Raw genomic sequence first — 26272 nt, forward strand, 5'->3', positions numbered from 1 at the left:
CACAGTTCTTATGGAGAGCAGGAGATGGGAACATTAACAGAAGCCGGACACCACACAGGCAATGAAACAAGGACCCATCAACACCTCATCCACTTAAATGTGTGTGTGAGAGTGTGTGTATCAGGATCTACAATGCAGGAATTCTGGGGAGACCAGATGTTAAGGCCCAGCTTGCAAAGTGTTTTGTATTTTTAATTGTTGCAAATCTCACCAAATTTAAAGTAAATGAGAAATACATACATAGAAAGGGCACTCATAGCTGAACTACTCAAATGATGATAAGATTTAGGACCACATTAACATAAAAATGCAATTTTATTTAAACAAAATTAATATTCTAAATTACTTAAAAACAAATATTAAAAGAGTGAACCCTAATGTAAACTACGGTCTTAGCTGACAATGATGTGTCAATGCAGGTTCATCGATTGTAACAAATGTACCAATCTGGTGGGGGATTTTGAGAATTGGGGAGGCCGTAGTGGGGCAGGAGTTTATATGGGAACTCTGTACTATCCACTCAATTTAGCTGTGAACCTAAAACTGCTCTAAAAAATAAAGTCTATTTTAAAAAAGAAATATTCATAATTTTTTAAGGCACGTTTTCTGGGGTTGCAGTCTTCAGGATCATTGCTATCAAGTGCATTTTACAGACATGCAGGGGCCAACGGCTTCCAATCTCTGAGTACAATATGGTGGTCTGAAGGCTAGACTCTGGTTCCACTTTTAGTCACAGACCTTTGTTCTGAGCAAACATATTTTGTAGAACATATGATGGGCAGCCACATTATGAGGGAGCCTGCAGAATTCTGCAGTGTTAAGGTACCCTGGGTCGAGATGACATTTTCAGCTCTTACTGAAGATACCATCGCTTTCCCTTACATTCTGGCTCCTAACTATTTAGCTTCCCAAGGAGAAAATGATTCTAAACAACCACTTTTTAAAAATCTAAATCACTTTCCTAACAACCAGGGGAAGTAGAAATTATCTTTCTTTCTTACTACCTAACTAGGAGCATAAAGCTCTGCAGACAATTTAAGAAAGCTTTAGAAAATCTCAGCTATATTCATAGGTTATTATTCTCTTTGATTTACCAACACAGAGACTTTAATTGATGTAGTTATTGGCTTTATCACTGCAGTAACATGAATGATGATTTTCGGGTCTCTCTGGTTTAGCACTGGATCGCTGCAGTGTGATCCACCATCTTGCTTTGGGATGCGTGCATCCACCTGTCTGGGAAGCTGTAGTCAGCGCTGGTGATTGGAGCTGACTTTTACCCTCCTTGCTGCATATGTAGGAATTAATTAATACCATTAATTTTTACTCTATCTTGTGGTCTTCTGATTTCTCCCCATATATCAAGACTTTGAGCTTAGAGTACTTATGAAACATAGTAGACATTGAACAAACATTTTAATTGAAAGACTAATGGAATAAATGATTAATGAATGCCCAGTGGGTTTAGAGACCAAATAATTCAAAGGATTTACAGGGTTTACGTAAGAACAGCAGCTGGCCTGTGGACTGCAGTTAGACTGTGGAAGATCCAGCATGGCCAGCAGAGAAGCACAGGGGAGAAGAGGAGCATTGAAGGATTCTCAGTGGGGCAGGAACACAGTAAAGGCACACTTTAGTGAGAATGTGTTTAAGAGTGATGAGTCCTAGTAAATATCTAATACTCAAACTTACAGAGCAATTGTTCTCTCTTTTAATTTTATATTGTTATTGAATTATTTTGAAACGAGTTTTAAATTAACCTGAAAAGGTCTTAGAATTTCAATAAAGTTAAATTATTCAGTTTCCTTGAGCTTATCTAAATGAGTATTTTGTAAGTGATGTAGTTCCACGGAAAAGAACAGTAATGCATTCAAAGAGCGCAACCCACCTAAAATAATAGGGGTTATTCGTTAAACATCCTAATAATTAAAATTATGCTAATAATTAATATAATTATGATATGTAGTCTTATTTTCATGAAATAAAGTATTTTAACATGTTGAAGACCTAATACTTTTTGTTTATTCTTTTTTAAGCTACATAATAGCTTTTTAAAAACAGCTTTACCCAAGAGATATAATTAACCTACCACAAAATTCACCCACCTGAAGTATACAATGATTTTTAGTGCATTCACAGAGTTGGACAAGCATCAACACAGTCTAATTTTGGAATATTTTAATCACCCAAAGAGAAACCTCATACCCATTAGCAGTCACTCTCCATCCCATCTCACCCACTCCCAGCCCTAGGCAACCATTAATCTTTCTGTATCTACAGATTTGCCTATTGTCGAAATTTCATATAAATGGTATGATGCATTATGTGATCTTTTGTACCTGGTTTCTTTCACTTAACATAACGTTTTCAAGGTTCATCCATGTTACAGCATGTATGAGTACTCATTCCTTTTTATTGCTGAAAATATTCCACTATATGGATATTTCATTTTGTTTATCCATTCAACAGTTATGGACATTTGGGTTGCTTTCATTTTGGGGCTATTATGAATAATGCTGCTATAAATATCCATGTACAAGATTCTGCGTAGACATAACTTTTCTTTCTCTTGGATGGGTATTTATCTAGAAGGAGAAGTGCTTGGACATATAGTAATTCTAGGTTTAACATTTTGAGGAACTGCCACTTTTTTTTCCCAAAATGGCGACATCATTTTCCATTCCTATCAGCATTGTTTGAGAGTCTGAATTTTTCTACATCCTTGTCAACATTGTCTTTGTCTATATCATTGTCTATATTTGTCATTATAGCCATCCTAGTGGCTACAAAGTGATATCTCATTGGGGTTTTGATTTGCATTTCTCTAATGGCTAATGATGAGCATCTCTTTATGTGTTTATTGTTCATTGTATAGCTTCTATGGAAAAATGTCCATTCAAACCCTTTGTCCATTTATAAAACTGGGGTATTCATCTTTTTATCATTTAGGGTAAATTTTCTTTATAAATTCTGAATACAAATCCCTTATCAGATATTTGATTTGAATGTAATTTCTTACATTCTGTGAGTTGTTCTTTCATTTTCTTAATAATGTGCTTTGATGCACAAAAAGTTTTTAATTTTTATGAAGTCAAATTTATATATTTTTTCTTTTGTCACTTGGTTTACATATCATATCTAACAAACAACTGCTTAATCCAAAGTCATACTTACTCCTAGTTTTTCTTTTCTCTTCTAAGAATTATAAGTTTTAGCTCTTATATTTAGATTTTTGATCCATTTTGAGTTAAATTTTTTATATAGTGTGTGGTACAGGACCAAATTCATTCTTTTAATATCTGGATATTCAGTTCTCCCAGAACCATTTGTTGGAAAGACTGTTCTTTCTCCATTGAATTGTCTTGGTACTTCTTTCAAAAATCAACTGGTCATAAATATGAGTTTATTTTTGGGCTGTCAATTCTATTCCATTGATCTGTATTTCTATGCTTATTCCAGTAGCCCACTGTCTTGATTATTGTAGTTTTGTAGTAAGTTTTGAAATCAGGGGGTATAAGTCTCCAACTTTATTCTTCTTTATCAAGATTGTTTAGCTACTCTAGATCCATTGAATTTCCATATTAATTTTAGGATCAACTTATGAATTTCAGCAAAAACACCAGATGAATTTTAATAGGCATTGCACTGAATCTGTAGAACAATTTGGAGAACACTGACATCTTGACATCTTAGCAATAGTAATTCTTCCAACATACAAACCTGGGTTGAATTTCCACTTACTTCAGTATGCTTTAAGTTCTTTCAGTAATGTTTCATAGTTTTCAGAGTACAGTATGGCACTTATTTTGTGAAATTTAAAACTAAGCATTTTATTCTTTTTATGCTATTGTAAATGGAATTTTCTTTATTTCATTTTTGAATTGTTAATTGTTAGTGTATAGAAATATAACAAATTTTTGTAAATTGATTTTGTATTCTGAAACCTTGATGAAGTTATTATTTCTAATAGTTTTTTAGTGAATTCCCTAGGATTTTCTATATACATGATAATGCTGTATGTAAATAGAGATTGTTTTGCTCCTTCCTTTCAAAGCTGGATGCCTTTTATTAAAAAGATACTTTTATATTTCCTTTTATATTTATCTATGCAGTTACCTTTATTGATGCTCTTTATTTCTTCATGTAGAGTCAAGTACTGCCTTGTGTCTTTTCAATTCTGCCTGAAGGAGTTCCTTTAGTATGTCTTGTAAGGCAGATACATTAGAGACAAATTCTCTCAGCTTCTGTTTTTTGGAGAGTGTCTTAACCTCTTCATTTTGAAAGCATAGTTTTGCTGAATATTGAATTCTCAGTTGACAGTTTTTTCTTTCAACACTTTGGTTGTCTTTCCACTGTCTTCTGGCCTCCCTGGTTTCTGATGAAAAGTCAGTTGTTACTCTTATTGAGGAGTCATTCTATATGATGGATAATTTTTCTCTTGCTGCCTTCAAGATTCTCTCTTTGTCTTTGTCTTTTTAAAGTTTGGCTATGATATGCATAGGTGTGGATCTCCTTGAGTTTTTCCTACTTGGAGTTCTGAGCTTCTTGGATATGTAGATTAATGACTTTTTTAAAAAAATCAAATTTGGGGAGACTTTGGCCATTATTTCTCCAAATAATCTTTCAGCTTCTTTCTCTCTTCTACTCTGGGATTCCCATTATATATATATTAGTATTCTTAATGGTGTCCCATAGGTCTCTAAAGCTCTGTTTATTTTTCTTCTTTCTTTTTCCTTTCTGTTCCTTACACCAGATAATCTCAATTGATCTATATTCAAGTTCACTGATTGTTTCTTCTGCCAGCTAAACTCTGCTGTTGGAACCTGCTAGTGATTTTTCATTTTAGTTTTTATAACTTAACAACCAGAATTTCTATTTGGTTCTTCACCTATAATGTCTATCTCTTTACTCATATTCTCTATTTGGTGAGACATCATTGTCATACTTTTCTTTAATTCTTTCCCCTTAATTCTAATATTTTCCTTTAGTTCATGGAACATATTTTTAAAAGTTGATGCCAAGTCATCTTTGTCTAGCAAATCCATGACCTGGGATCCCACAGGGATAGTTTCTATTGACTGCTTTTTTTCCTGTGAATGGATGATACTTTATTACTTTGTACGTCTCATAATTTTTTGTTGAAAACCGGACATTTTAAATAATATAATGTGGAAACTCTGGAATTAAATCACCCTTTCCCAACCAAGTTTGCTGTTGTTGTTGTTGCTATTTTCTTGCTATTGCTGCTGCTGCTGCTTGTTTGTTTTGTAACTTTCCTGAATCAATCTTGTAAAGTTTGTATTCTCTGTAGTGTGTAACTGCTGAAGTCTCTGTTGAGTTAAGGTATTAATGAGCTATGATTGGTCAGAATTTTCTTTAAATATCTTGGGAAAAAAAAAAGACTTCCAACCTTTGCTGTCAGACTCTGTGTGAGTGTTGGGGCATGATTTCAATGCTCAGGCAGTTTACAACTCCGCCTTATACTTTATTTTCTGCTTGCAGAGCTTCAAGATCAGCCAAAGATGAGAGACTGGGTCCCCCTCAGGTCTTTCCTGGGTAGGCATACAGGCTTGTACATAAGCACAGCCTTCTAGATCCCCAGGCATATGTTACAGTTTCAAAACCCTCTATGGACATCACATTTCCCTTGTCTTACTTTTAAGTTTCTGGTCAGGCTCGTATTTGTCTGTGATATTAAATAATCACCACTAATTTTTTTGACAAATGCCCTGGGGATAGGGCTTTTCCTCCAGCAGGTGTTCTGTGTCAGATCAAATAACAACAACACCCTAAATGGGTTTTTTTCCAGAGGCTGTGAGATAAGTCAAATAGTGACAATGCTGTGCAGGTAGAACTTTTTGTGGAGCTCCACACCTGATCTGCCTGCCCCTCCAGGATTGCAAGGCTGCCATTTTCTATAGCTACCATGGTTGTGAGGCTGCTGGTTTTCAAGGCTACCAGAGAGCTGGGAAAAGAGTGCTAACAGTAGATCAAGTCAAAATGCCACAAACTCTATAGTTCTTAATGAAGTTCAGTAGTTTTTCCTGAATAAACTCCTTTCAGATTGTTATAAAACTTTGGTTAATTTCTAGAGTTTTAAAAAGTTGATTTTGATGATTTTGCCAGTGTTTTCATTATTACTATGGAGGAGTGAATTTACAGAGGTTCTCATTCTGCCATTCCAGAAGTCCCTGACCATTATTTATTCTTAAAGGGAAATGGAATTTGATTGAAATTTTTCATATATTAGCAATGATTCTTGATCTTTATTGTCATTTAATTTACTTAAGTGATTATATATTTTAGTTCAACATTCATGAATTTATGACATGTGGCAGAAACCTAAATTTTCCTACTTTTTTCCAGCCCCTTCCTCATATCACATAGTTCCTCATATTATAAAAGAGATTCTATCTCCTTTATTTCTCCCTATTTTGGTTACGCCTTTTTTACCATTGGTACCCAGAACAGAACACAATAGTCCTATGTGATCAGACCTTTGCAGAACATAGGAAGGCTTTTCCATCTCCCCTGTAATAGGTATTATGCTTATATTGCTGTTGTTTATCAGTGTACAAACCTGTTTGAGTATGTGAATCTACACAGATTCATATCAGATTAAAGTAGGACACTGGATAATGAAAATTGTAAAAATAAATGCCGAAATGTTAGTTTTTCTCTATTGGAGGTCAGGTACTTGGGTACATTGGAATTTTAAAATGACCAGAAGACTGGTCTGCTGAAAAACATTTTCCCAACTGCACACCACAATGTCTGTGAAGACTTTAGAAAACAATGAAAAAAGAAAAAAAATCCATCTATCTTTCATGATTATAAAGATTTAATTACCAGCACACACAAAATTTAACCTGTTATTTTATTATTCTTTAAAGATATCTTAATTTTTTCAAAAGAAACTAGATTAATGTTAAGATTTCTTCTTCCATTGGGAAATGCATTACCTTAGAATACCTTTCTAATATTTGATCTTTCAATAAAAGAACTCATTACCATTAACTAACCACACACACACACACACACACACACACACACAAACATACACATACACCCCCTAAATACCAAGAATGCAAAAAGGGTAAACAAATTTATTTGGCCACTAAACCTTTCTGACATCTTATTAAAATGTTATCATAATGTATGAAAATGGTTGATTTTATTGAAAATATCCTCACTCAATTTTCTATATCTAAATGATATACAGGTGTGCATAATCCTTTGTTTACTTTCAAATAAATTTAAGAATATATGTTGGCATGGTAACTTCTAATTTCTTAAAAACTTTAAAACTCATACGTAAAAATTCTCCCTCTATAAGTTAGTAATTTATTTATGAGTTTTTTCTGAAATTCATAGCACTGCTTAACAGAATACTTCAAAGAATATTTCTAAGTGCAATGGCTCCATGTTTGAACATGAAAGGCAGCAAAAATGATCACAGTATATTTTAGAATTGAAGAAACCTATGCTGTGAGCTTAAAGAAACATTTGTTATCAAGCTTCTATCTTATAAACACCTAGGTTACACATTAAAATCTAGAGCGAAGCCCAAGAAAATATTTGGAGAGATAGAGCCTATGAAGGACATCAGGAATGAAGAAGAGACAAAGTGAAAGACTAAAATTGTGTTCTCTCTCATTCCATCTCTTTCTTTTCAACTTGTATCATTTATTAAATTATTTTTGCTGCTTATAACCATGATATTACACCTTGCTGTTTGTAGTATTAACCAGAAGCACAGAGCACATAGAACAAGGGATTTGGAAGCATAATTTAGATATTTAAATGCTATAATCCCCAGATCTGCCCTTTTTAGCTTTTTTCCCAAATAGGTTAAAATCCTTCCCTGGATGAGTGAAGGAACAGATTTCATGTTTTCACTGCTGAAGTGGAGTAGGAAAGGCGGAAGCTAAATGGTATAATGGAGGAATACCCTGCAGTTCTCTCCTTTTGACTACGTATTACGAACTTGATTCTATAACGAAATAAATCCAAGAGCAGCTCTCTAGAAATGGCTAACTACATTCTTCTTATTCATTTCAATCATTCTTCTAACTGAAACATCCTGACTTCTCACTCCACTTAAACTGACATCATTAGGTTTTCTGCAATATTTCTTTTGTATATTTCTTTGGATCTCTAGTAAAAATATAAAGACTGGGACCTTGGCACTAATGAATGGACTTGATCTATACTCTGCAAAATTAAAGTATCAGAAATGATCAATACAGTATCAAGAAAGACACTCAACACAATGTCTGTCTGTTTGTTTGTTTCATTAATTTTATAGACTAGTGTTTTATTTGGGGAGAGAATGTGCTTTGGATTCATAGAGGCCTAGATTCAAGTTCCAGGTTCATCTTTTACTAACTAACTGTGTGACTTTATACAAGTTAGTTATTACATTTGACCCTCAATTTCCTCATCTGTAAAATACGGATAATGATACCTGTCGTGAGGACCAAATCATAAACATAAATTAAAGGACTGTATTGAAAGGAAAGTTTGACTCCTACAAACCTCCAAGACATTCATCCTGGACATGTGCACAGCAACATTCTCCAAGTTCCTCAAGTTTACATGGAGATTCCATAAAGGGACCATCCCATTAGAACTGTGAAAAAAATATGCTTTCCTGAAAATGTTAGCCCTATCAACAAATAGCTGCTTTCTTTTCTGGAGTGATAGCTGTGTTAAAAATGAGGTCAACTCTTTTATCTCAGTTATAAGAAGTGAATGTGTACAGTAAAACTTAATTAATTACTAAGAATTTGAGTTGAAATTATAATATTACTTCTCTTGCTGATGTATTGCCTAAAACACAGTTGTTTCCCTGTGGCCCAGTTATGTGAAGACTTTGGACATCAGAAATGTAGAAGTAAAAGAAAGAAGGAAGGGAAGGGAGAGAGCAAGAGAGAGTGTGTGCTTATGGGGGGTGGGGAAGAATGGGTGTTAGGAATGTATGTGTATGTGTGTGTTGGGCGGGTGCAGAGTGGCTACTTCTTAGCTATCCTGGGACCAAGTTAAACCCCTCTATTGTCCTTTAATTAATACAATTGCTTTAAAAGACAGCAGTGATTTTCTCTTTACGTGATCAGCCATAACTTTTTGCAATCTCAAAGGCAATTTGGAACAAAAGGTCTCAAAAGCCAATGCAGTTTGGAGAAAGGCTAAAAGCTAGGACTCTGCACTGCTTTCATCTATCGAAATTGAACTGTAGAACTGCATTTAGATCTCTGCCGTCAATCACTGTTCAAGTCCAAATGAGAGTTCTATACCTGCTCAAAAGCAGTCTTCTGCCCACAGTGCTGCAATTAAATGTATAAATTTTCTGAATTTCCACTAAAATTTTTTGAAGTATCTGGCTTATTCCCCTGAATGCATTATCTTCCACATTAGGTTGCATCTTTCTCCAAAAAATTGTTTGGAAACATTTGCTTGCTGCCACGTAACATCCAAAAATATCAAGGCATTAAGAGACGTGAGAAAATGTCTATGGGTTTTCTTATTCCAATTGCCATCCCTGAAAGCCACAACAGAGTGATTCACTGCTTTTCATGGAGAAAATTACCAATCAACAGAGAAAGCAAAATGAGACACTAGGGGATATAGTGTGGGCAGCTCCAGTTATAGTCATGCTTTATTGCAGCTTATCCACTGCACAGTGGGAGCTCCAAAAGTTTGTGTCTGGACTTTGCATGAAGCACATAGAACAGCACTTCATAAGCTTGGACCCAGATCATCAGGGTCAGTGGCCAGGCCAAAGTCATAATGAAAAGCAGGTGGGTTGAGTTTAGTGGTTTTGAGAAGACAGAGGAAGAAGAGATGACATTCACACATATGAACCGATTTGGAGAGGTTTCCAGTGGAAGAAAATGAAAGAAAAAAAGATAGGATAACAGAATTCCTTAGCTAGAAGTTTAGCTTTTCCTAAACGGGAAAGTCGAGAAATATAACGTAATATTGTCTTTTCAAACAGAGAGGAATATTATTCCACAAGCACTTGAGACCTTGGAATTTTACTGCAAAGGGCTCACACAGGAAGTGAACAAAGGTTTGAATTATAAAACCAAAAATAAAGATGGAGCCCTGGGGCCGGCCCTGCGGCCAAGTGGTTAGGTTTGTGTGCTCCCGTTTCATTGGTCCAGGGTTCACTGGTCCGGATCCTAGGCATGGACCTACACATGGCTCATCAAGCCACGCTGTGGTGGCATCCCACATAGAAGAACTAGAATGACTTACAACTAGGATATATAACTATGTACTGGGGCTTTGAGGAGAGAAAAAAAAAGAGAGGAAGATTGGCAACAGATGTTAGCTCAGGGCCAATCTTCCTCACGAAAAACTGTATACCTTCAAAAAAAAAAAAAAGAATATGACAATATTAAAAAAAAAAAAAAAACAAGAAAAGATGGAGCCCTATTTCCAGGGTGGAAAGAAACCACAAGGTTCATCCATTGTGGGTCCTGGGAGCCCCTGCCCTGGGCCATTCAGTCCCTCAAGAGCCTTCAAACCACTCCTTCTTGTCATGGATTAAGAAGTGGAAGAGCTGGAGCCCTGAGTGGAGAGGCCTGAGCTACTGGCTCTGGCTCTGGCATAAGGAGAGGCCCTGCCTCTCTGCACAGGCCCGAGAGCCGAGCTTCCTGCAAGCAGTAGCTCTGAAGACTGGGGCCAAGAATGTTCAAATGCAAAATCTACGGCCTTCAGGAAAACCTAATAAATCATCCATGGCACCCTCTAACTGGAGGCACAGGCTTTGAGCCTGAACTCACAACGGTTCAAGTCAATAGGAATGATGTGGAGCCCTCCTATCTGCTAGGAACTCGGGGATTCTGAACCCCGATCTGTCCCTTGCACTCCTGACTACGAAATCTCTGAGGCGGATCTGTCAGCCTCACTCAGGATGGAAACCTCACTCCTGACTCCATGGGGATGTATCTTCCCCTTCTGAGGTGGTAAGGGGCAGATGGAGGGGCTCCCAGCTTTGTGAGCGGAAAGCAGAATTTTCCAGTATTCTTTATCCAAACTGAGGAATAAGACCACACAGCCAGGTTGCTTCTAGATGTTAGGCAGACCATGAGTTATAAAGATATTTCACATGTTCTCAGTCTCAATTCTTCTAACATGTACAAATGATGAATAGTGACAATTCTATTGCATCCAGACACTCATTTTTTCCACTTTTTCTCTTCCCTTTGGGAAACGTCCTTTAGCCAGGAAGAAACTGAACACAGACATCAATAGCTTTGAAAATCTGTTTTTGGTTCACCTTCTGCATCTGAGACTCTGGTTTCATTTAGAACCAGCACACATGTAGCAGTCCAAATAAAACCCTCAACCCTCCCAGGACAGAGGAGGCCCTGAGCGAGTCCCATAATGCCTGAGTCATGTGGATTTAACCCAGGAACCCAACAGCCAGCAAGCTAATCTTCTTCATCCTGAAAAATCTTAATAATCCAAACAATATGTGAAATATTAAGCTGGAATACTTTTATGAAATTCCACATCCAATTCAAAAGCTGGCATGAGGTTTGCTTCCTTGTTTGTGTTCACAGATACCCCATTCATCAAGATTGCTAATAGCTGGGCTTTCCAGACTTAAAGAGTAAGCAATGAGTTATTATAAGGACACAGTGTAGGGTGTTGGCAGCCAGGGCTGCTAGGCTTCAAATCCTGGCCACTCACTTAACCTCTTCTCCTCAATTTCCCCATCTGTAAGCAGGGATAATGTTGGCTATTTCACGGGGTTGTTAAGAAACTAATTCATATACACAAAGTGTTTAGAACAATTCCTTGAATATCAGAAGAGCTCAATAAATGTTAGATTTTATTATTATGTCTGGATGAACCTACTCTCCACCCCATATCGGAAGAAAGGAAATGATAAAGCCTGCTGGGGTGGCCATCTAAGCTTATGTCAGTGACGAGAGAGCAGAGAATGGAGAAAAGGTGACAAGTGATGTCACACAGACAGGCAGGTGGAAAATGCCCTGTGAGGTCATCTCAAAGGTGTGGCCGAACGGCTTTGCTATTCGCAAAGTAAACTCTGGAACCAGAGTGGTCATTATGACCACTGGCAGGAGCTATCAGGAAATTCAATCATTTTGCCTTTTGTACTTTGAAGAATTAAATTACAGTTCATGAGACAATTTTATCTCAGAAGAAGAAAATAACTGGCAGATTAAGCTTGAAAGGGGTCTCCTGGCTTCTTGCTAAAAGAACTATCTATCCACACCAAGTAATTCCTTCCCAGTCTTCAACATAAGGAGACCAAAGGATAACTGTTGGCTAATAAGAGTTTCAGAGGTTAAAAAATAAACAAATATTGACTCAGAGATATAAGATCACATCATAAAGGGCACGTTCTTCTTTCTTCATCTAAAGGCATTAAAAATACACAGTTATAGGAAAGATGAGCCAACTGCTACATTGCAAAACATGTGCTTTCTACATATACATGTTGATTCTAGAATGACATCAAGTGATATAAACTGTTCATCTTTACATTCTGACTTAACAATAATGATCTTTCACTTCCTGATGATCTCAAAATATTTTTGCAGACATTATCTCATTAAGAAGGTATTAATGGGAGATTCCTGTCCAAACATTATGAAAAAGTGGGATGGAAGATGATATGTGGAACAGAAGACCTAAATTGCAATGAGTGTAATAATAATAAGATGAAATCTAAGAATAATATAAAAATATGTAATCATACAGAATGTAATCATAATAATTCATTATCATATCTTTAATGGCTTAGGAAATGTCTTTTCAGCCATGATATCATTTAAATTTTAACATAAACCTGTGAGACAGGCAGGAGAACATAACATAATCTTTGATCAAGAAAGCACTAGAGTATTAAAACTGATTAATCTATTTAGCATAGAATTTTAAAAAGTCAGTGCTTAATAAAAATAATTTCATATACAAGTTTATATATGTAATGGCATACTCATTCTATGCCATTTTTGCAACTCAGTAATTTGCATCATCTTTCTTAAATACATACCGATAAAGAAAAGTCTTTTTGGCAGTCAAGAAATATAGGCATCGATCTCAATTTTTAGTGAAAGAAAACCAGTGAAGGCATAAATTATGGCATTCGATCCAAACTTCTAGTTCAGGTGTATAATTTCTAACCCAGGAAGAATATTTTCCTGATGTTATGTACAGTTTTAGGCCTATAGCATGTTTATTCTACAATCTGTCATTCTGAGGTGTTAAAAAATTAGAAAGCTATTAAGATATTTTCTTTTCTTTAAATAACTGGCCTTCATATATTATTTATGAAAACCGATGTTATGACAGTTTATTCTAAATCCATAAAAAGCACAGCTCTTACAACAGGCCCATGAATAGTGTAGAAAGCAGAAGCTCAGCTGATTCACCCTAAGCTCCCACATTTTAGCGTTAGCCTGCCAGGAACCCAGATGGGAACAACGCCCACTTTTATCAGAACTATGTATCTCTTCATCTTCTATGAAGAGTATAATGAGGAGCCTGGAAGCAAACACTTAATGTCTCTGTTTCCTGATTAAATTTTTGTAGGAAGCCAAGTAACTTTTCTAAAAGTAAAATGTGTGAAGTGAATTTATGGAAACCCACTCTACACTGCTATCACTCTCCAGTTCCTGCAACCAACAGACACACATCAAACTCAATGACACTCATGAGTCAGAACCTGATAGTGAGCACAAAAGGGAGAAGGGAAGAAATGAGTGATAACATAATGCCTTTTAGTCCATTTCCTCATCCATGCCCGTAGTCTCCAAAGGGATGCAGGAAGCAAATATTCAAACTTCTGTTTCTATTAATTTTAATTTCATCTTTTAAAAATTTCTACTTTTATATATTTTCTACAATGTGAATAACATAGTAGTACAATAGTGACAGGTAGTTAATACAAATGAGCCAATTGCAAACAAAAGGGAAAGGCGTTCCTTTGCCAATAGGACTAGTTTTCCAGGAAGATGGTCTTATTGACCCTCAAATGGATGTCATTTGCTTTTCTAAACTCTCACTTGCTTTTAAAAAAAAAAAAGGAATATCACAGATGTAAATTTTTTATAGAGAAGATACAATAAACCAGAATGTCTGAAATTTTTTAATCCACTAAACCTTCTTCCCCATGCATGCTACGTGATCATCCGGACCTAATTTATCAGGAATGTGCCGAGATCCAGATCATTATTACAAGCCATAAACCGGGGAACAGAATGCGTTTGAACTGATGAATTTAATAGCATCCAGTGACAGCAAATCATAATGACAGAAGATGTGTCATAAAAGCAGTCAGAGGTGAATTGTGAAAAATGCATCTCACCAAGTCAGTTTGGGGGCAAATGCGGGATTTTCCTGTACTTCTTACTTCTTAAGAGGGCCAACTCTCAAGAGTTCTTTCAGAATATGAACTGAGGTACTTATAACGTCTCTCTTAGACGGCATGACTCGAAGTACCACAAGAAAGAGAGGGTGCAGGCACAAAAAAAGACACTCTGTTTAACATGTAATTTTATTTTCCCTTAACCTTATATAAGGCTCTGATGGAAAGTGACAGAAAAGCAGTTCCAGTAATTTGTCAAACACAGATTAAACCCTGCAATAACAGCCTCCCTGTGATTCCCCCAAAGTTTCCTTCATTGCTAAGTGGACAAGGTCTCAGTGAAGAGTGTATGCCCATGATTTTTTTTCTGATGGCTAAGTTTATATAATATTTTTTCCCCAAAACATTAGATCTTATGTGGATTGCCACAATTGCCAGATACACATAAATTGAACCCAAATGCTTCAATGTTTCAATATATAACCGGAATATAGAAGACAAACTATTTAGTTTCTTTGCTCTTGAGAGATGGTCTACATTCCTAAAATAGTGTCCTTTAGCAACCCAAACCTCAATCAACTTCTCCAAAAGGAACAGGATGGGATGAAATTCTGTGACCTACAGCTTGATATTCTAAGATCTTCATTATCTCTTCATGTTAAAAAATGTGCCTCTTTCATCTTTTTTTGTAGGCAGGGAAAAAGCCTATGATAATTAAGGTACCTCTGTCTGATTATTTTCCCTCTATATGATCTGGCCCCGGGAGATTTAACTGGAGGCTGATCTTGTGTAAAGGAGTTCATATTTGCCAGAGAAAATAAAGTACTATTTCCAGCTAAGTTACAGATAAAATTCCAGAAATTGAGTTAAATAAAGAAGGCTTTAGTCTTGGTGACTTGATCTTGGGTTTTTAAGGGCAAGACATATTAAAACAATCTCTATTGATCACTCTAGTTAATGGAAACTAAGATTTATTAAACAACTTACAAGAACTTTCAAATACATATGTAATTTTATATTTACAACTCTTTATAGTAATGTTAGTTGTTCCCATTTTACTGGAGATAAGCTGAGTGTCAAAGCTTAAGTAACTAGTCTAAGGCCATGGAGCCATATAATTGCAGAGCACATTAATCCCAATGCTCTTTCTTTTACTCCACACGATGCCACCTTTACAGAGTTGGTTCTAATAAATTAACAACTTTAGCAAAATGCCTATTTAGAATACTGTGGTGAACACATACCCTAGGGTCACAGCAATTCATCACAACTTTGTGTACACGCCTCCCCTCACAACTCTTCTTGAGTGTGGAACCTATACCTGGCTTTTAACCAATAGAATATGGCAAAGTGATGAGATGTCACTCCCGTAATTATGTTATGTTACATCAGACTGGAATGAGAGGGATTCCCTTACTTCTTTGAAGAGGCAAGCTGCCATGTTATGAGAAGGCCACGTGGCAAAGAACTGACACCTTCAGAGCTGAGAGAGGTCCCTGTTTGACAGTCAACAAGAAAACAGGGACCTCAGGCATACAGCTGCAAAGAAATGAATTCTGTCAAAATCCTAAATGAGCTTGGAAGCAGATTTTTCCCTGGTCAATTCTCTAGATGAGAATGCACCCCAGCTGACACTTGCATTGAGACCCTTAGCTGAGACCCACCTAAGATGATCCCGGGCTACTGGCCCATGAAAACTGTGAGATAATAAGTAGGTATTGTGTTAAGTCACTAAATGCGTGGTAATTTGCTATGCAGCAACAGAAAACTAATACAAGCATCATCAATCTTTATAATATTGGGTCTTAGCCACAAAAGGTTCAAGATATTACCTTAAATATCTTTGGAGATTAAAGAGTTAAACTGCTTCTTCTACCGTAATGCACTTCTGAACAATGAAAAGTCAATCAGCCTAATAATATTCATCTTTGCCAATCTATAAGGACCATCCTTTCCACCCCCTCAAAGAATACTGATGAAAGAGGAGCTTTTAAATGTTTCTCTCTATGGCATGCAAGTGTTCCAGAAGCAATCAGCAGCATATTGGCATTTCATGTTTCAACATGAATCCATAGGCTCTGAAATTTAGTTGGAAGTTAGTATTCCTTGACTTCTGAAATGGTAAGGCAAGTCAGAATTAAAAATGGTTCTCCCCCGCATCTCCTTTCTTCTTTCACCTCCTATCCTCAAATGTGCAATAAACATTCTCTGGCTTCTAGGAGCGAAGGTTATCTTGATCCTCATGGATTCTTCCCTTTACCATATGATGCTGTGCAATTCTACACTGACACCAGCAATTAAGTTCAGAGCAACAGTTTTGGGGAATGCTTAGCAGCCTTTACGTGCTGAACAGTCAGTGTCTACACGGGCGAATCATCTGTTTGCTTTGGTAAGGGTGACAAGATACCTGAATGATCAATTGGCAGAAATAGAGGCCCCATTACTCTGTTTTCCTCCCTGAAATGCCATTTTATGCACAATAGTTTCAGAGTTGTGTTACCACTCAAAGAACATAATATATTAGTTTGACAGCAAAGATGAGCATACAAAAAATAGTCAGAACAAAGACTCATTCCCTAAAGCTACAAATTAGTTGCTCCTGTCTGTTTTGAAGACTTGTAGAGCTGATTAATTCAGTATTTGGAAAACACTGCTATTTGCTCTCATTCTTGGCTATGAAGAGGGAGTCGGGTAATGAGTGAAAGGTTCAGTTATGCAATTAGAAAACAGATTTTGAGCCTCTAATGTGAGCAAGGAACTAAGCTAGGTTCTGTGCTGGGCAATGGCTCTCAACCTTGGCTTCTCACTGAAGTCACTAGCAGAACTTTAAAAAATGCTCATGCTTGGTCTAGGATGTTGCCTAAGGTTTTTTAAAAGCACAAGTAATTCCTATGTGCACCCACAGGTTGAGAGTCAGGGAACAAGGGAAGCAACATGGGTATGGAAGCTCCTTAGGAACTTTGAATTCAATTCAGTTTAATTAATTAAATTTGAACTCTCCATAAGCAATCAAAACACTTTTCCTTGACAGGCTAATGGCATTCGACCGTCCTCTTTTCATCTCCCAAGCTTCTTTTTTCTGACTACTAGGTAATCTCCACCTTTGGAAGACTAGTTCTCAGTGCCTTCCTCTCCTTTCTGACTCCTGATAGTGTTCTGGGCAACTCCAACCTTTTTTTGAAAAATATATTAAAAGAACCCTTTGTTCATTTATTTGAAAAATATATATTGAACACTTACTCTGTGCTGGTTATTGTGCTAGGCATTGGGACACAAAAGAATTGAACTCCTGCCCTTAATAACTAGAATCTAGTGAGAAGACAGATGGGACTTCAAACCATCATCATACTTTTTGCCCTTTTCAAGGCAAGTACAAAGTTCAGGAGGAAAGTTATGAAAGGAGTACTAAGTCTGATTAGAACTTAAGTTTCACAGGTAGAAACCGAGCTAAGCCTTGAAGTATAAGTATTAGTTTGGCAAGTAAACTGTCAAAGGGGATAGCTTCTTGTGGTTAGAATGAAAAACGTGTAGAAAACTACAGAGGCGTGAAAGAGAACTGTGAATAACGGACCACATCCTGTGAGGTTATGGGAGAAAAGAGAGCATGGAGCAGAAGTGACATGTGGAGGAGAGTCATCATACTAAACAACACCTGAATGAATTTCTGGGGGCTTAAGAAGTGCTGCACATTCTCTGCACACTTTATAAGTGTTTTCTTATTAAACTTCATGGCAAACATATAGACTAGGTATAATTATTCCCATTTACCAATGAGAGAACTGAGGCTCAGGGAGGTCAAGAGTCTTGCTCCAGGTTTGTAGGCAGCAGCATCAGTTCTTATGTAGGTCATACTCCAGAGCCCACGCATTACCTGCTCCGCTATACTGCCTCCCTTCTAGGAGAAAATGAGATCGCTAGGCAGCTGCCAAACTTATACCTGTGGAACTCTTAGCCACTTCTCAGCAATTTCTTCTTTGGAGTTACTAAATTAATGCTCTTTCCCCATAACAATTGCCTCTCACATGGGTCTTGGGTGTGGCCTAGAAATCAAGATTTTTAAAGCTTCCCCACCTCATTCTACTGTGCACCCAAAGGCTGTGAACCAACGGACACGGGATGAAGAAATGGGTAGGGAAGCCCCTTAGGGACTTCAACTACAATCCCATTCAGTGACCACCTGCTCTTAGTGCCCCTCACTGCCCTACCTCTTCTGGGCTGCCACTACCTTCCCCAGGGGAAGACACGTCACTTAGTGTCAAGAAACCTCTCCAACCTGTATGAAGCAATCGCAGCATTTTTGAGCAAAAATAGGGAATCTCAAGGGAAAATTCTGAGGTTGAACTTTCTGGGGAAAAATAATGATTTTAAAATACCTTCCTGTATTATCAGGGTATGGTCCTTGAGACTACAATTAAGAAATTACCAGCATGATGACAACATCAAGAAATGTGATTAATTTTTCCCTAGTCAGCTTTTATAGCAATCCATATTTTCTGGATGTTTGCTGGATCACGGGCTCAAGCCAATGATTAACTTTTGAGGAAAAAATTAAAAAGCAATGCACATTTCATTCTAAAGTTTTAAATCTTCTTCTGAGTAGGAAGAGGTTAGAAGTAAAACTAGGGGCTGGCCCCATTGCCTAGTGGTTAAGTTCAGTGCACTTTGCTTCAGAGGCCTGGGTTCAGCATCCTGGGCATGGACCTACACCACTTGTTCGTGGCCGTGCTGTGGCAACAACTCACATACAAAATAGAGGAAGATTGGCACAGATGTTAGCTCAGGGTGAATCTTCCTCAGCAAAAAAAAAAAAGGAAAAATAACAAATAGTTGATATCAATCTGATACATTATTTAGATAATCTGCCTTTGAGTCAAAGAAATGAGAAAGAAGAAGGAGAGAGGAAGGAGGAGGAGAAAAAAGAAGAGGAGGAGGAGGAAAACGCTTGATGCAGAAGACGAAGAAATAAAAAGGAGGAAAGATTTGAAGGCTACTTCTTCACAGCCATATGGAATAAGTGACAAAGAACAGCCTCAGCTGTTAATGAAAATAAGCTGCCAAAGTCCAGGACCATGCAGAAAATAACAAAGCATTTAATTATACAGTGACAGTTTCAGCACTGGGGATTTCCCAGAGATTAATGGAGCAGCTGGGAGGAGTTGATGGCCCTGGGGACAGCCAAAATGATCCCAGTCAATGAATAATACCCAGGAAAAGCCTCTTGTTAACTTCACTATTAAGCAGACAACAGAGGAGGGCTTGGGTGTTTGGTTTGCTTTCTTCTTTTTCTTCCTATTAAAAGAAAAATTAACACAGGGGATAGTTTGGTTTCAATTAAGATTCCTACAGAGATAATTAGACTGTCTAGTTCATCCCTCACTATTCAAGTCTCTTAACTATGGATAAAACTTTTCCACTACCCCAGGCTAAACTGGGAGTTACGACCAAGATAATTTTTGAGGAGGTGGGAAGGGAGGAAGAATAGATTTCATAAAGATTGAGCTTTCAAGAGGAGGTAGAACCAGCATTCAAGTCAACAAATAGGATTCAGGTACAATGATGATTCATAATCTTTTCAGAGAGCAAAGCTTACAGTGTACCTGAGAACAAATGCAGTATTTAGCACAACTAAATGCTAAATATTAATATATTAATACAAAATTTACATACAATTTGACTGGCAGCCAGAAAGTTCTTTAGGTCTGAGGTCTTAGCACTAATTTTCTCCTGCTTCAGTGACAAACCATAACACTGATAGCTCTTAAGTTTGACAACATTAGGTACAAATGGGAATTAAGGCCATACACATTTACTGCTGCTTCTTGGTCATTTGGCTATTTTTTTTAAATGGTTTCGTTTTTATTTGTAATCTTCTGATTTATTTTCATTTGAGCACATAATTTTTATATAGCTGTAAATATAAATTAGATTCAATTAGTGTTTGTCTTATTTTTTCTTAACATTTTCCATGTTGTTACACGGTTTTCATAATTATCTATTTTTCTCATTTTATAAGAATTCATTATATCACATATTAAAATTGGCCTACTTTTGAACTCAGGTTTTTAGTTTTTTTAAATTGAGGTAACATTGGTTTATAACATGATATAAACTTCAGGTGTACATCATTATATTTCGATTTCTGTGTGGATTACATCATGTTTACCTCCCAATTTTTGGCTATTTTTAATAGCAAAACTAAATACTTTGAGAACTTTTTTTGAGTTGCACTAGGAGAATTACATTGAAGTAGGACTTTATTATAATAAGAAATAAACACCGAAGATACAAACACCTAGAAAATTTCTTCCCACCAGAGTAAATAAGGAGAGAGGACATCAAGCCGGGTTATAGAGCCCCAGAGCTAGCATGGGTTCTTAGACAGGCAGTAGTCTTATTTTAAGGATGAGGAATAAATACCCAGAAAGATGAATTACTTACTTGCACAAGGTCACAAGGTTAATTAGTGGCAAAGTCAAGAACGTAACTTCTGTCCCTCACTCTCACCCAATCCAATGTTCATGCATTCCCACCAGTGTTTTCTTTCTCTCACATGGTCAGCTTGAATGCCTTCTTGGTGAAGAGATGTTTATCTTTCATGGTTAATAGAATAGGCTTTTGACAAAGGATAAGAAAGCACACTCTGCTCAAAGATCCAAGCGTGGGTAACCACTGTTACTTGGAGAAGGTCACAGTGTCTCTACAGATACATTAAGGAAGTTTCAGAAACACATATACAAAGATTTCTAATCTATTAACAGTCTTCTTTGATCATCACGCATGAAGAAATGCCCAAAAGGAGGCAATAGAAAGTGTATCAATGAAAGAGGTATCATTTTTGGGATTAGTTCTTGCTCCAACACTAACTCTGAGCATATCATTCATCTTCTCTGAACTTTGGCTTTACCAAAAAAAATGGAGATACAATATATTTTACAGACTTAGTGTGAAAATAAAAATGAGATATCATTTAAATTCTATTTAGTACATAATGGGTGCACATAATATGTGCTTATACCAATACCATATTAAAATTCGTGCTTAATAATAAGATTTTATTTGCTCTTCCTTAAAAGGGCTTTTCCAGCCAAAATTATAATTCTTAGACAGAAATAATGTTCTACTTGAGAGAAGGTGGAAACTATTATCGCTTCCATGGCTTTCCATTCTCCATTGGCAGGAGTTAAGAGAACACCCCAGACTCCCATGTTCTCTCAGAGTAAAGAGAGAGATCCCTTGATCTCTTGACATCAGTCATCAAAGGAAGCTAAGGTACCCCACATTGTCCCTCTTCCCAATAAGTCAAGCAGGACTTTCTGTGGTGATGGAAATGTTCTATATTTGCCCTGTTCTACCTAGATTATGGAAATAGCCTCCTAACTGGTCTCTCTGTTCCTACCTTTGTTTTCAATCTCTCCTCCCCAAACACATAGCATCTTGTATTCCTAGTATAGAAAAGTAGTACCATTAAAATGTAAGCCATATTATGTCACGCCCCTGCTTAAAATATTCCCATTGCTTTTCATCTCATTCCACTAAAAGTCAAAGTCTTTACAGTGACCTCTAAGAACCTATATGTTTTCCCCCAAGAATCTCTCTGACCTCTTTCCTTTCCTCCACTCCACTCCACTGCACTCTACTCTCTCCTCTCCACCTAGACTGGCCTTCTTCCTTGGTGTCCTTGCAGACATAAGACCTTTGTACTTGCTGTTCCCTTCCCTTAGAAGGCTCTTTATTCAGATAACCGCATGACCCACCCCCTCACTTTCTTCAGGTCTTTGCTTAGATGCACTCTTCTCATTGAAATCTTCTTTGACTACTCTGTTTAAAACTGGAACCTCAACACTCTGTCTCTATTCCCATCTTTATGTTTTACCATTACAGCTATCCTCATCTGACATAATGTGCCTGGTAAATATTTGTTTTCTTGTTATAGCCCTTCACCTTAAAATACAAATTCCATTGTTTTTAACTATTTTCTTTATTACTACAGTCCCAGAGCCTGAGACAGTGACTGGCATACAGTAGGTGGTGAATAAACGGTTCTACAGCTAGAGTGTTAGGAAGAAGGGATTTCTGGGAGAGGAATTTGCATGACCGTCACTACAAGTGAGGGCTAAGAAGTGGAGAGCTTGGTGAATCCCATCCTCAAAACTTCATGGAAAAGGTAGGAAGCCATAATCTCCTAGTTATCACCTATCTCAGCAAAGAAATAAACCAGGGAACTTGACATTAAGACATCTGTATGGTTTCTTAGACTCTGTACATCCCCAAACATGCTATTTTTATAATCATCTATCTATTTCCTAGGAGTAATTTAAAATGTCACTTTTCTCAGTAACAGTAAGACAGGGAGGAGTTGAGGGTACACCATATAGAGTCCAGGTTAGGGATGAGCTTAGAGAGGTTCAAAGAACTACAAGAATTAAAGCAGTTGATGGTAGTTTAAGTAAAGCCTGAAAGCACCTTAGGTCCACAGGGCCTCTGGTAAGGGGCATAGGAGAACATGGGAAGCCAGCCTGGATCTACAGTGGGTCCTCAGGGTTTAAACAGTGAGAGGACCTTTGGGGTGCTCTAATACCTCAAAGCAAATGTCACTGGTAACGGGTATTGGACACATCAAAGTTCTAAGGTTGTTCACAGGTTGTAAGATGTCCCTTAATTTGTAAGTTAATCCAGTTCTGGTACTAAAGCCAAAGAGAGTTTTTGATATTTGGAACAACCAGGTTAAATAGCTGAAAACATAAGGATAGATAAAAGCAAGAAGAAAGATCCCTGATTTAAGACCAGATAATGGACAGGGCTAAAGAAAGGAAATGCATAAAAGGAACAAAGGCATCTGGAGCAAGCATATTCATTTTCTGTGGCTGCATAACAAATCACCACAAACTTAGTGGCTCAAAACACCCTTTATTATCTTATAGTTTCTTGTGTCAGGTGTCTCATCATGCTTCTCAGGATCTCTCTAGGCTGTAAATAAGGTGTCAGTTGGAACTGAGGTCTCATCAGAGGCTTGTCTTGGGAAAGGTCAACTTCCAAGCCTCTTCAGGTTGTTGGTAGAACTCACTTGCTCACATTGTAGGACTAAGGTTCACTCTTTTGCTGGTTGTCGGCCACAGGCCACCCTCAGCTCCTAGAGGTTACTCATAATTCCTTGCCATGTAGCCTTCTCACAACATGGCACCTTACTCATTCAAGGCCAGCAAGGGCCTTGCTCCACTCTGCTAAGATAGAGTCTTATATAATGTAACTTACTCACAAAAGTGACATTCCATCACCCTTGCCATTTTCTATTCATTAGAAGCAAATTACAGTTTCTGCCTAAACTCAGGAGAAAGGGATGTAACTCATTAGGGGTCCACTTAAGTTGCATCTGTCATACCCACATAAGCATCATCATACCTCTCCAGACAATCAGGTTTGAGTCACAGGCCACTGCCATACATGACAGCATGGATCTACGCATAGACTAAGAAATGACTCACAGATTCTAGATGTAGAACTGAACATTCTTAACAGTAAATACTCTCTCTCCCTCACCACCCTTATACCATCAAGCACTAACATCCTAAAACCTCTTAAACCTGTCCCCTTTCTCTTTAAAGCACTTGCCATTGTGTCAAGGCCATTGCCATCCCTTGAGGGGGACTATCCTAATTGGTCTTCCTCTTCCTCTCCCTCCTCTCCCTCCCCCTGTATAATCTATTCCTCACAGGGAAGCCCCAGTAATTTTTCTCAAATATAAATCTGATAGCATCACTCCCTGATTAGAGCTCTTTACTAGCTGCCCTTCACAGGTTAAGTTACAAACTTTTTAACATGATCTGGTTTCTCTTACCTTTCTTACTCCCCTGGAACTCCATGATGCAGCCAAGTTAACTATTTCCTTGTTTTTCCATGTTTTCTCTTGTCTCCACTCTTGCTATGCAGTTTCTTATTCCTGAAACATATCCCTACTTCCACCCAATCCTGAACACGCCTCCCCCCCACCACCACTGCACCCAGTCCTGACTTGGCTAATCCAATCCATACTCATCTTCAGCTCTATGATGTCTGATCCCCTAAGCCTAAGTTAAGTGTTGCTTCTATGTTTTTCCATAGAACCATGCATTTCCTTTTCCCTGGCACTTATTGCTTTGTCAGGCTCTGTCTGGCTTGTTAGCTGCTAAATCCCTGAAACTAACACAGCGTTCAACCTTGTGGCTGCTGAATAGCTGTTGGAGGAACAAATGCCAAGCTTTATTGTAAGCAACTATCTTGCCACTGTCCCAGATGTCTTACGCTCATTCATTTTCCAGTGCTGAAAAGCAGAGAGAGATAACTAAATATCACCTATGCAGTAACTTCTTATTTTGAGATAATTTTAGACTTACAAAATAGTTGTAAAAATAGTAAAGAGAGTTCCATATACCCTTCAATCACTTTCATTTAATGTTAATATCTTATATAACCACAACGCAATGATCAAAACTAAGAAATAAAAGTGGATATAATGCTATTAACTAAACTACAGATTTTATTTGTATTTCACTAGTTTTTCCAGTAGCATCCTTTTTTTTCCACTTCCAGGATACAATCCAGGATCCCCGTGTTGTATTTGATTGTCATGTCTCCTTAGTCTCTTCCAATCTGTGACAGTTTTCTTTCCTCATCTTTTTTGACCTTGACACTTTTAAAGAACATTGGCCAGCTATCTTGTAGAATGTCCTTCGATTTGGGATTGTCTGATGTTAATTCATGATTAGACTGATGTGGTGCCTTATGGAAAGAATGCCACAGAGGTCATGAGTCCTTCTCAGTGCATCACATCACCACGTCAATATGCTTTATTCCTAGTGATGCTAAACTTTAGTACTTGGGTAAGGTGGTATCTGCCGGATTTCTTCCCTGTAAAGTTACTATTTTTCCCTCTGTAATTAATAAATGTTTATTTTTGGAGAGATACTTTGATATTATACAAATATCCTGCATTTTACCCATTAACTCCATCAATGGCTGCCTGTGGCATTTATTACTAAGGAGTTCTGATGTTCTATTTCCCTCATTCATTCTATATTTATAAATTGGAATTGTTCTATAAGAAATACTTGTCATTTCTTCCTGTTTATTTCTTCCCTTATTTTTTATATCAGTAGGGACTCAAGGATATTCATTTTCTCCCTTGGGTTATAATCAATACAGTTATTGGATTTACATCATTTATTTTGCTCACATCGTTCCAACTTGGGCCATAGGGAGCCCTTTCAGGTTGGTAGCCACACCTCCATCCTCTCTTATTTTTCAGTACTTCTTTACTTTCTGGCACCAGAAGATGTTCCATGCTCATCTTTCATTTGCCTGCCCCAGCCCTGCACTCAATCACTTCCCCAAGGAATTCTGGTTCCTTCTTTTGGAGAATTATACCTGCCTCTCTGAACACTGTGATGGTCTTAACTCTACGCCCATTCTCGTGCTCCCCATACTGGAGTCCTCTCTCCTGTTTCCCTCAAAGAAAGACAAACTTAAAATCACAGTCTTAGAAACCCATATGGGTCCATGACATAATAATGGACACATAACAATACCATATAGTGGAGAGAGTGCTGAATTTAGAGCTGGGAGACAATCCTGATCATCTGACATTTGACTCTGGTCTGGTTTGGATGGAAAGATATTTGTAAGTAAGGGAAATGATAAATATCATTGCAAATGAGACAAATCTGCCTAAGAAGACTTGGCTATTATTTCTCCTGCATGCATTCTCATGTTCCCAAATTTTAGTGGTAGGCAAATGATTCAGGTCATTATTATACTACAAAAAGGAGGCTTGCTTCTTATTCTCTACTTTCCCACCCCTCCCCCAAAAAGGATTTGAGTCTGAGATTTCACTTTGCCAGCAGGATAAAAAGTAAGTACCTTTACAAGAACAATCAAAACAATGACTCA

The 26272-nt window shown here is 37.4% G+C and overlaps 1 protein-coding gene and 1 long non-coding RNA gene across 3 annotated transcripts in view; both read right to left on the bottom strand.

Annotated features, from left to right (window-relative positions):
* The window catches only part of RERG (RAS like estrogen regulated growth inhibitor), a 113806-nt gene that overhangs the window by 63576 nt on the left and 23958 nt on the right, over positions 1-26272 (bottom strand). The window lies entirely within an intron of this gene.
* LOC138924661 (uncharacterized) lies at positions 19137-22303 on the bottom strand. The gene is made up of 2 exons (XR_011439706.1): positions 20789-22303; positions 19137-19639 (listed from the first exon to the last, which is right to left on the bottom strand). It is a non-coding gene; the product is annotated as an uncharacterized lncRNA (long non-coding RNA).

This window comes from Equus caballus, chromosome 6 (genome assembly GCF_041296265.1).
Source record: "Equus caballus isolate H_3958 breed thoroughbred chromosome 6, TB-T2T, whole genome shotgun sequence".
Taxonomy (NCBI): Eukaryota; Metazoa; Chordata; class Mammalia; order Perissodactyla; family Equidae; genus Equus; species Equus caballus.